Source organism: Macrobrachium rosenbergii, chromosome 48, assembly GCF_040412425.1.
Source record: "Macrobrachium rosenbergii isolate ZJJX-2024 chromosome 48, ASM4041242v1, whole genome shotgun sequence".
NCBI lineage: Eukaryota > Metazoa > Arthropoda > Malacostraca > Decapoda > Palaemonidae > Macrobrachium > Macrobrachium rosenbergii.
This window is the reverse complement of record NC_089788.1, coordinates 8,213,002-8,226,023: the sequence shown is the minus strand read 5'-3', so window position 1 is coordinate 8,226,023 and position 13,022 is coordinate 8,213,002. Positions and strand designations below refer to the sequence as shown.

Sequence of the window (13,022 nt, the reverse complement as noted above, 5' to 3'; positions counted from 1 at the left end):
ACCGTGGACTAAAGATATGCTGACCAAAATAAAAAGTTCTTGCACGAACTCGAAACAGTGAGCGAGTATATCGCTCCTAAAGCCATAAAACCGATTGTAAAAGCTGGAAGCAGTGGCCTCGCGATTAGCGTAACCAAGATAAAAATCTATGCTATCAATAGAAAGTTTCTACATAGCCTATATACGCTACCACTGTACATGTTTTCCGTTCAGATATTGGAGAAGCAAATAAAGAAACGACTGCGAAGTCATGAGTCAGCACAGCCAAAAAGCTAACATCAGCCAGCTCTATAACCCCGCCTTCAATAGGAGGCGTTTTCATGGAAATTCCAGGAAACTGGGGGCTGGACAAAGTGATGTACTTCAACACCCTCCAATCAAACATTCTAGGGAGGGGTCTTTCACACCCCCTCCTAAGATCATCTCCAATCAAATCCTCTAAGGGAAGATTTGAATCACACCCACCACAGTCCTTCCCAATCAACTGTTTGAAGGGGAGGCCTTGCAGATAATTCCTTCCAATAGGACTAGAAGGAGGTGGAGATTGCAGATAACAAGAAATCCAGGGGTTCGAGAGATGGGAGTGCAAGAGATGAGGAGATTCGAGCAGTATCCACCAGGGAGAGTAAGTCTCCCCTCGCTTTCGTGTTCCCCATATAGACTGAGACTGAGTTAAACTAATTTCTCAAGAGTGATTTCGTTTATACCACTGTAACATGTTAATTTGTACTGATCTCATTTATAAGTCAAAGTTCATTATTAAAGTGAAGAAATTACAGATCTCGTCTCTATATGCCTCCCTGAGAGATATCAATACTTTAGGATAATTAACTTCAAAGAACAGACATTTAAGAAGAAAGAGAGGCGCTGTGGACACACACAGAAGAATATCGAAGGTAAGAAAGTGGAAGACTAAATAATACGTAAAGGGACGCATAACAAAAGAATGGTGGCAGCGGTGGGATCCAGAAGGCGAGACGAAACAAACGAACATTAACGAAATTATCTGTGCAATTACTTAAGTTACAGTGAAACGAAATTCTACAAAACGAACTTAGATTTTACGATAGCGAGCAATTATTATACGAAGAAATAAAATCCTACAAGAGAGCGTCGAGATCAAAAGTGAATAAAAACGGTATTGGTGCGTTCCGAAGAAACAAAAACATTTAGAACTGTTAGCGTCAACAAATTGAGCCAGACCACGACAACCATAACAGGAACAGTGTTTGGGAAATATCATTACGAGGTGACTGAAAACAACACAGAGAATTTTCAACGAGACTACGACGGCAAAAACCCACAGTGAAAAAACAACAACTTGGAGGTTTCGCAATAGCAACAGCCGTAAGTTATCGAGAAATGAAATTACTGTTCTCTCTCTTTAAATGTGTGAATAAGTGAAGATTTTTTTTTTACATCTTTTTATGAGATTGAAAATTAAGAAAACTCTCTCTAGTGAATAAAATTTTTTTTGCATAAATACCAGTATTACTCTCTATGATAATTAATTATTTAGTAAATAATTTAGATAGGGAATTAGTTATTTTTTTTTACTCGGTTGGTGGTGAATATTTGAGAAGTTATATATAAATTTGTGTACTCATTGTGATGAATTTTTGATGATATGATGGCCATTTTCATATAAGATTTTCTTTTGTGTACTGAAGGTTTTACTTGTACACTTGAACTTAGTGGAGAATTTAATATTTTTTACTGTGATAATTTGACAAATTCTTTTAATTTTGGTAAAGTATACAAATTTTTTTTAATATAATTAATGTATTCTGATTGAATAATTAATTTTTTTTTTTTGAGATGCAAAGGGTGTTCGATGAATTACTGAACACAGTTAGACATTCACAATACGATTTAAGACTGTCGACACTTAGACGTAGCCGAATTTCAAGACTAAATTCTCACTTCTGTTGTAGTGCAAGGAAACACTAACAATAATAACACAATTAACCAGAATCAAAATAGTGTTAATCATTCTAATACTAATAACAGTAATAATAATAGCAACAATACTAATAATACTCGCACCTTACAATTTCGCAATACGAATCAAGCAGCCGTAATAACAACAGCCACACGCTTCTGTGGACAGGTGGATGATTCAAATCCCGACAAAAGTAGACTCAAATCCTATACTGTAAATCATTGGCTCGCAGACGCAGACAGTCGCATAACTTCAGAGGGAATAACAGATGAAAGAGCTAAAATAAATGAAGCCTTGTTGCTTGTCAGCTCAGAACATGGAGACGCTCATAAAACTTTGAATTTCACAAGTTTTAGCAAACTTAATAACTATGTAGAATTTGAAGAAATTTGTTTATCACTCTGGGAACCAGTAAATAAGACTGACAGTTTGTATAACATAACTAGATTCCTTAACCCGCAATATAAAACAATTGCTAATTTGTACGCAAGCGTGGAGAATGCAACAGAGAAAATAACAGAAGACTTAAAAAAAACAGGCATTACAATAGGAGATAAGACACAGTTTGGAGATAGTGCCAGTAACTTAGTTGAGCTAAGACATGTTTTAAATTACTTGTCATTTGGAACAATATATAATGCCCTTGGAGAAGAGGAAAAGAAGGCTTTCAGAAAAATAAAACTTGATCCCAAGAAAACCAGCCTTCAAACATTGAAGACAATGAGAGAAGAAGTACAAAAGAAAGAGAATAATCTATCCAAGGAATTTGTGGGAATAACAGAAACACAAAATGAAAGGAAAGTCAGAAACAAGAATCCTACTTTTAAAACGAATAATAAGTTCTATGATAATTCCAGACAAGTAGGGAACAGACCAAATACCTTCCAAGGAAAATATGCCCAAAATACTAAAAGAAAATGGAATCCAAATCAGAAAGGAAGATATAATCAAACAAAGAGTGGGCCTCCAAAACCTTATAAATATGGTCAAATCTCAAACACAAATAATTCAACACAAGTGAACTATTCCGCTCAAGGAGCGAAATCAAAATCAGCCTGTGAAAACTGTGGGTATACAAATCATTTTACAAACGAGTGTAGAAAACCTAGAATCTGCACGGTTTGTAAGAAAGTAGGACATTTAACAAAGAATTACTGGTTTAGAACACAAGAAGGGAATAAAGAAATAGTTGAATTAAGCAGTAATCGCTCAACATCAAATGTCTTCAAGTCAATGACAATTTATCCCTACACGGAATACCACAAGAAAGTCCCTTCAAGAAGATAATATAAAAGTAGAAGAATTAGCAAAAAGGGGAAGTGAAGGTTCATCTGCACTATCCTATTTGCAGAGTAAAAAAGTTGTATTTTCCATGGAAGAAGAAGAAATAATCAGAAAGGATTTACCTATCATTAAAGTTCCAATAAACAATAAATTGTGTACTGTACTTATGGATTCAGGTAGTACTGCAAGCATAATTGATAAACATACATTAACAAATTACTTAGGCGTTAAAGAAACGCTAATTCAGGGTCAAAGCAAAATAATAAATGGAGTAGCGGGTAAACAGATTAAAAGTTTAGGAAATGTGAACTTACAAATAGACCTTTCATCACATAAAACTGTTGAAAGTTTTATAGTTCTAGAAGACAGATTTTTTCCCGCACTGGTGTTGTTCTCATTTAATTTAATGAAGAGATGTGGAATCGTCCTAGACTGCAGAGAAGGAAGAATTAACCTGAAACAAGATAATAAAAAGAGCGTATGCTTTACGCTTGAAGAAGTTTCACCCAAATCTGATCAATTTGTCTGAGACGACTTCAACAAGCGAGAAAGACATACATAAAATAAATTATCATCAAGAGAACAATCAAAATAAAATGGAAAGGAATAGAAAGGAGGAATTCCCACAATTACAGACTAGAAACGGAAGAAGATGTGCACATCCAGAAATTATATCCTCCAAAGAAAGAAATGACCCAGAAATAAATAATGGTGATCAACAAGGTTCTGAATATGACGAAAAACAAGGCGTCTGTGATGATAAATATGCAGAGATAAATACAGACAGTTATAGCAATGTAGTAATTAGTTGTGATAATGAAAGGAAATTATTAAATGAAGATGTAAATGATATAATAGCAATAACTGAAGAAAATAGTGTAGATGCAGGACATTGTTACTTTGCAGAGATAAAGGACGAAGAAATATGTTGCGTAAGCACTGCTGATGATAATAAAGTACAATTCGTATTAAATAGACAGGTAATTTTGCATCCAAAGTGTTCAACAAAAATACATCTAAGAGGAAAAGAAGAGATAGAAGTTAAAGATGTTCTTTTACTAAATGAAGAGTTACCAGAATTTGTCAGGATGGATAATTCTTTAGTCCACATGAAGGGTAGTACTTGTGAAGTTTATGTCCAAAACTACTCAGATAACAAACTAATACTATATGCAGGCATTGTCTTTTGCAAAGGAATACCTATTAACAATCCATTACTAATATTAGAAGAAAAAGCATTTTTCTCTGTAACTGGTCAAAGATCTGAATTAAGCAAAGAAGTGAATAAAACAGATTTTCCAGAAAACAAAGATAAATTAATTCAGGTATTAGAAAAATACAGAGATGTAATAGCTATAGAAGAAGACAAATTAGGTAGAACTAATGTCCTAAGACATAAAATTGTGTTAGATGATGGAACAAAACCATTCTTTATCCCTAAGTACAGATTACCAAAAAGCCAAAGACCCATAGTTGATAATTCGATAGAAGAAATGAAGAAAGATGGGGTAGTCATTCCTTCTAAATCTCCATATAATTTTCCATTACTACTTGTTCCAAAGAAAGATGGAAATTGGAGACTTGTGATAGACTATAGAAAGTTAAATTCCAACACCATCCCAGATAGAATGCCAATGCCAGTGATTCAAGATATGTCAGCTCAATTAGGAGGTGCAAAGATATTTTCATCTTTAGATTTACTTAGTGGATACTGGCAAGTACCTTTAGACGAAGAGTCGAAACCATACATAGCCTTCAGCACACATGAAGAACACTTGCAATTTGAAGTCATGCCATTTGGACTCACTTCGGCTCCTTTAACGTTTGTTAGATTAATGCTTCAGATACTGGGGGACAGAAAATGTTGCAGTTTACTTAGATGATGTTATCATTTTTAGCAAAGATTTAGAAAGTCACCTCAAAACTTTAGAAATAGTCCTAGAAAGATTAAGAAAGGCAGGATTGAAAATCAAATTAAAGAAATGTCAATTCTTAATGAAATCCTTGGAATACTTAGGTCATGTAATTAGTGAAGATGGCCTGCGAATGCAAGCCGGCAAGATAAAAGCAATAGTTGAATATCCACCTCCTACAAATTTGAAAGCATTGAGACGATTCCTAGGAATGGTAGGCTACTGTAGACCTTTCATTAAGGGTTTTGCTACAATAGCCAAACCATTAACAGAATTAACAAAGAAAGATGTCAAATATGAATGGAATAAAGAACAAGAGGCAGCCTTCCAAACACTAAAGAGTAAAATGACCAGGAATCCTATACTAGTCTACCCAGATTTCTCCAAAGCCTTTTACTTAGCCTGTGATGCCTCAAGTACCAGGCTAGGAGCTGTATTATTACAAAAGGACAAAACAAGAATGAGAGCAGTATATTATGCCAGTAGAGTCTTAAATGCAGCAGAGAGGAATTATAGTACAATAGAAAGAGAATGTTTAGCATTATACTGGGGGTTAAAGAAATTTAGGCACAATCTTAGGACATAAAGTCAATGTACTTACTGATCACAAACCCATTTGTGATTTGTTTAAGAAGAGAACTTTTACAAATAACATGAAGTTCAATAGATGGTTCATCAGTGTGTTAGAATTTGCCCCAGAATTCAGATATATCCCAGGAAAATTTAATACACTAGCAGATGCATTATCCAGATCCCAAGAAGAAACAGAGAAATGTATAGCCACTAATACTTTTTGTTTTGGCTGTCAAGTAGCAGACTTAGATTTAGAAAGAGTACAAATACAACAAGGGATGGATACAGAAATCAGGCATATAATAGGACAATTAATGACAGATGAATCTTTAAAACCTGATTTTGTTTTAATCAATGGTTTATTATATAATTTGTTTTAATCAATGGTTTATTATATAAAAGACCAACAGAGAAGAATAGTTATTCTCGTCTATAGGCTACATCCCAAAAACACTAATCAGAGAAGTTTTAGAAATAACCCACTCACACAAGTTAGCAGGACATCCTGGAATCAAAAAGACAAGTAGAATCATAACCAGAAATTATTTTTGGCCACATTGTAGTGAAGATGCCAAAAAATTTGTACAAAATGGTGTAGTTTGTAACAGAAATAAAGGTAACGTAAATCCAAAAGCTCCACTTGAAAAATATCCATCAGAGCTGAATCCATTTCAGGTCATATCAATGGATTTTTTAAGTCCATTTCCTACCACTGTTAGAGGGAATAAACAAATATTAGTCTTTTTAGACTATCTAACAAGATATGTAGAGATTGTACCAGTATGAAACAGAGATGCAATTACAGTAGCAGAAGCTCTTAAATCTAGAATTATTACGAGACATTCATGTCCACAACTTCTTTCTGATAACGCAGCTGAATTTACTAGTGAACTTTTAAGAAAATTATGTGAATTTTATGAGATAAATAAATGTCAAATAACAGCATATAAACCAAGTTCAAATGGAGCAGTAGAAAGAACAAATCGTAAAATAAAGGATATCCTGAAAACTTTAGTTAAACCTAATACAGAAGACTGGGATTTAGCTTTGGAAGACGTACAGTTTACTATAAACAATACTGTAAATGAAACAGTAGGAGAATCACCACACTACTTACTATATGGATACCAAAAAAGACTCCCTAATACCTTACTAGATGATGCCACACCACCCCGACATACTTATAATCATGATGACTATGTTGCATGGAAAACTAGACGTACGTATGAAACGATCAAACAGACGAGGACTAGACTTAAAGAATCTTAAAATGTCCAGGCAAGGTACTATGACAAAAATACAGCTAAACCAGACATTGTAGTAGGTGCTCAAGTATGTGTTCAGAATCATATTCCAGAAGGTCCTAATGTAAAAGTGTTTCCAAAGTTTCATGGTCCTTATAGAGCATTAGAAGTGTTAAAATGAAATAAGCTAAAGGTCAAAAGTGAGTGATCTAAAAGAAAGAATTGTTCATAACAATCATGTAAAGGTAATAAAAACAGACGCTTGGTCCAATAAAAGAATAGTTGAATTATTGAAAGAAGATAAGCAGGAACAAACAAGTCAAAAATATAACTTAAGAAAAAGATAAATTTATGTAAAATGTTGAACTGTCATATATAAAAAATATATGTAGACATTAAAATACCTCATGTATATAGAATATCTGATAAGGCTTATTCTTATCATAACCCTACTTTATGTGTCATCCGAGGTGGTGATCCGGAAGGGCGCACTACTAGAGAAAAAGGGATCTTTTAAATTAATCAAAGATTTGCGTGTAGTAAGTATAGATGTTACCTCAGTGCTTATCAATGAAATGACGTTGAGAGATGTTCAAAAGGAACTCAAACTAATAATCCAAAGAAGTGATAATAACAGTGCCTTACCACTGTTGGAAAAATTAGATAATGACATAGGAAGTGTGTTAAATACAAGATCCAAAAGATCCCTCTTACCTTTTATAGGAACAGCACTTAATCAACTGTTTGGTGTAGCAACAGATTCTAATGTAGAACAGGAAACGGCCCGCATAGATAAATTACAAAGTTGGGCAGCAACAAGAGGCATTGTCCTTAACAAAATTGTCACTTCACAAAACTTAAATAACCAAGAGTTAGAAAAACTAAAGATATACATTAACACAGTGAACAAAAACATTACTAAAGAATTGAATATGTCAGAAAATCAACAGTTTTTGAGTACTTTCATTAGTAATGTTAAAACTCTCTTACAAGAACACAGAGACATGTTAAATGCCATTTTGTTAGCCTGTAAGGGAATATTAAGCCCAACATTAATTACTCCCAGGGAGCTAGAAGGCATAATTAATGATTTTTTGGTACAGGGACATTATACCCCTATGGTAAAGGATGTCATGATTTACTATAACCTAATAACCACCAAGGTGGTTAAAAATAAAATTATTTTAGTGTTACCATTTAATCAAAAAGATGCAGATGTACTGATGTCCATGCATCCTTCCCACATGTTGATAAAGGAAAATGTAATAATTTCCAATGTCAACAACGTCCATTTTACATTAGAAGAACATGGGTTAATGATGTCATTTATTACTGATGTTCAATTAAAGGATTGCATAATTTTAAGGGATAAGGAATACATCTGCAACCTTGACAACCTTTACGAAACTACTAATGCCTATCCTTGTGTTCAAGAAATAATTGAAAACAAAAATCAAGAAACAAAATTGTGCACACAATTATCCAAACACAATTTTGTTTCCATCCTAGTAGAACAGTCAATTTTTGTATTTTCACTAAATACTGTAACAGCAATAATTAACTGCCATAATATAAGTACTGAAATTAATTTCAGTAATGTTCATGCTTTTGATAAGTCTTGCAAGTTAGTTATCCCAAATAAATTATATTATGAACCTCATGTTTTTACAGAAATTATTTATAATAAAAATGTCCCATACACGAACTATTCTAATGACATTAAGAAGTTTCAATTGTCTCAATTAGAGTTGAAACAACTGAATGAGTTACCATTGGTAGATGAGTTTTTCTGTTACAAAGAAAATGTTTCACCAATTCTATCTCTGCTCAATTTGATCATAATATTAACTGTGATTGTAGTGTTTGCAATTTTAGTCAAGCGTGTAGTGATTTCAAATATTGAAAAGATTATAAAAGAAATAAAAAGGGCCAATGAAGAATAAAAATGATCTTATAGATATGATTTATTGCTAATTTCTTTATATGTTGTTGATTTCATTATGTATTCACTGTTGCAATTAACCATTTTTTTTACAATGTAATAGTTCATTATATATATATATATATATATATATATATATATATATATATATATATATATATATATATATATATATATATATATATATATATTATTTTAACTGGTGACTCATTGTATAGTGTCTGAGTTTTCTACAATATATTCTTGATTTGATTTTTAACATTGGTACGTTGACACAATTTGTGCAATTTATTTTTCAGAGTATTACTTTGTGGGCAATTGTATGAGTGCTTTATTTTGTGTGTAGGTTTACACTTGTCCATTGAACTGTAATTTTATTATCACACTGAGGGCAGTGTGAGGTAGCGTGACCAGGTGGTGTTAGGGAAATTAGATAGGGACAGTAGAGAGAGAGAGAGAGAAACATAAAAACTTATAAAGAAAGAAAGAGAGAGAGAGAGAGAGAGAGAGAGAGAGAGAGAGAGAGAGAGAGAGAGAGAGAGAGAGAGAGAGAGAGAGAGAATAAAGGAGAGGCAGAGAGAACAATGATCATGCCTAGGTTGTTGTTGCTGAGAACTAAGACGTGCTGACTAAAATAAAACTTCCTCCACGAACTCAAAACAGTGAGCGAGTATATCGCGCCCAGGGCCATAAAACCGATCGTAAAATTTGGAAACTGTGGCCTCGCGATTGAGCTTACTCAAGTAATGACTCAGCACCGCCAAAAAGTTAACATCAGCCATCTCTACAACGCCGCCTTCAATAGGAGGCGTTTTCATGGAAATTCCAGGAAACTGGGGGCTGGACAAAGTGATGTACTTCAACACCCTCCAATCAAACATTCTAGGGAGGGGTCTTTCACACCCCCTCCTAAAATCATTACCAATCAAGTCCTCTAAGGAGAGGTTTGAACAACGCCCACCAAAGTCCTTCCCAATCAACTGTTTGAGGGGAGGCCTTGCAGATAAATCCTTCCAATAGGACAATGGAAGGAGGTGACGATTGCAGATAACAAGAAATCCAGGGGTTCGAGAGCCAGGAGAGTAACTGAGGAGACCAGATTCGAGTTAACATTCACCAGGGGGAGTTACGTCTCTCCTTGCTTTCGTGCTTCCCAAATAGACTGAGCTAACTGTTTTAACAAGGGTGATTTCGTTTGCATAACTGTAACACTAATGAGCAAAATGACCAGGAACCCTGTTTTAGTTTATCCAGATATTTCCAAAGACTTCTACTTAGCTTGTGATGCCTCAAGTACAGGACTAGGAGCTGTATTGTTGCAAAATGCTAAAACTAGAATGAGGGCAGTATATTATGCTAGTAGAGTTCTAAATCCAGCAGAAAGAAACTATAGTTACACAGAAAGAGAATGTTTAGCTTTATACTGGGGTTTAAAGAAATTTAGACACATACTCTTAGGTCATAAGGTAATGTGCTTACTGATCACAAACCCATTTGTGACTTATTTAATAAGAGAGCTTTTACCAACAACATGAAGTTCAATAGATGGTTCATTAGTGTACTAGAATTTGCCACAGAATTCCGGTATATTCCAGGGAAATTTAACACCTTGGCAGATGCATTATCCAGATCTCAAGAAGAAACAGAAAAATGCATTAGCACTAATACCTTTTGTTATCGTTGTCAGGAAGTAGATTTAGATCTAGAAAGAGTGAAAATACAACAAGAAAATTATCCAGAAATCAGACAGATAGTAGGACCATTATGACAGGTGAATCTTTAAAACCTGATTTTCAATTGATAAATGGATTGTTGCATAAAAGGCCAACAGAGAAGAATGTTATTCTTGTCTATTCATCCCAAAAGCACTAATCAGAGAAGTTTTAGAACTAACACACTCATATAAGTTAGCAGGACATCCTGGAATTAAAAAGACAAGCAGAATCATAACCAGAAATTATTTTTGGCCACATTGTAGTGAAGATGCCAAAAACTTTGTACAAAACTGTATAGTTTGTAATCAACATAAATGTAACGTAAATCTTAAAGCTCCACTTGAAAAATATCTATCAGAATTAAATCCATTTCAAGTAGTCACTATGGACTTTTTAGGTCCATTTCCAACCACTATTAGAGGAAATACACAAATATTAGTCTTCTTAGACTATTTAACTAGATATGTAGAAATAGTACCAGTAAGAAATAGGGATGCAAATCTTAAATTTAGAATTATCACAAGACATTCATGTCCAAAAGTTCTTCTTCCGGACAATGCTGCTGAATTTACTAGTGATCTTGTAAAGAAAATATGTGAATTTCATGCAATAAATAAATGTCTAATAACAGCCTACAAACCAAGTTCTAATGGGGCAGTAGAACGAACTAATCGTAAAATAAAGGATATCCTGAAAATTTTAGTGAGCCCACGGACTGAAGATGGCAATAGAAGACGGTACAGTTCACATTGAATAATACTGTAAATGAGACAATGGGAGAATCCCCACATTATTTGCTATATGGTTGTCAGAAAAGAATGCCTAACACATTATTAGACGATGCAACACCACCTAGACATACTTATAACTATGATGACTAAGGTGCATGGAAGACCAGACGTACTTACGAGACAATCATGGAAACAAGGGAAAAATTAAGAGAGGTTCATAACATTCATGCCAGACATTATAATAAAAGTACCATTAAACCAGACATTAAAGTAGGTACTCAAATTTTGCACAAAATCATGTTCTAGAAGGGGCAAATATAAAGGTATCTCCCAAATTCACTGAACCATATAGAGCTGCAGAAGTGTTAAAATTAAACAAATATAGAGTAATCAATGAAAGTGATCTAAAGGTAAAAGTAGTTCACTGGATTCATATAAAAGTAGTAAAAACAGATCCAAGGTCCTCTGAAGATATAGATAACATAAGACATGAAAATGGTGTAGATAAAGTTGAAACCCAAAGATATAATCTGCGAAGCAGACATTGTTAAGTATGTATATGTGTGTATATGTATGTTGGTGTTGAACTAAAAATATCATAATTGTAATATATGTAGTGAAACACATAATAAAGAAAATGTCATAAATATAATTCATGTAATGAAAATATCATAAATATAATATATGTAGTGAAAAATATATAAAATAAAATGTCATAAGTATAATGTATGTAGTGAAAATAAAAATAAAACATATATACATATATATATATATATATATATATATATATATATATATATATATATATATATATATATATATAATCTGATAAGAAAGAGGTAATTTTTGAAAAGACATGCAAAAATAATGATAAAACATTAAATGCAATTCAAAGAGACATTAAATAAATTTTTGCAGAAGGGTGATAATGACAGTGTTATTCATTTCTATTTTGTTATTCATTTGTGTTTTGAGCCCAACACTAATCACTCCTAAAAGAATTAGAAAACATTGTTAAGTTTCACATCATGGAAAAAACACTTTTAGCCACTTGTAGAAGATGTATTCATGTACTATAATTTAGTAAGTGCCAAAGTGTTTTATGATAAGATTATTTAATTGTATCTTTCAACACACAGTATACCCATTTCCTATGATGATGAGGTTTATGTGTTTTCTATAGATACTGTTGTGGCTGAGGTTAAATGTCACAACATAACTACAGAGGTAAAATTTAAGAATGTTAAATCTTTTACAACATCCTGTTAAGTAATTAACCCTAATCAATTGTACTGCGAACCTCATGTTTTCACAAAATACACCTTCAATAAACATGCGCCATATGAGAGTTATTCACAAAAAATTGATGAATTTAAGTTGTCTCAATTAGAATTAAAGAAACTTGACAATTTGAACTGTGTTGATGAATATTTCTACTGTAAAGAAACTGTCTCCCCAGTTTAATCATTGTTCAATCTAATGCTAATAGTGGTATTTGCTATTTTATCCATAATTATAGTAAGGAATCTTGTGATCAGAGAAGTACAAGAGATTTTGACAGAATTAAGAGGAAACAATGACTGATAGTTGATGTTAACATCATGTATACAGTATATTAATATTGTATTATTTTTTTCATGCAAATGAGGTACTGTGCTCTTATTGTGTTTGATTACAA

General features: G+C 33.2%; 1 long non-coding RNA gene across 4 annotated transcripts in view; it reads right to left on the bottom strand.

Moving 5' to 3' along the window:
- The window catches only part of LOC136831230 (uncharacterized), a 55,522-nt gene that overhangs the window by 15,572 nt on the left and 26,928 nt on the right, over positions 1 to 13,022 (bottom strand). For 2 of the 4 annotated variants that reach the window (XR_010850800.1, XR_010850801.1), the window contains 2 exons: positions 4,949 to 5,073; positions 3,541 to 3,680 (listed from right to left, as the gene is read on the bottom strand). The exons of the other annotated variants lie outside the window; for them this stretch is intronic. This is a non-coding gene — a long non-coding RNA (uncharacterized lncRNA). The remainder of the gene's footprint in view (positions 1 to 3,540; positions 3,681 to 4,948; positions 5,074 to 13,022) is intronic. 4 annotated transcript variants of the gene reach the window in all.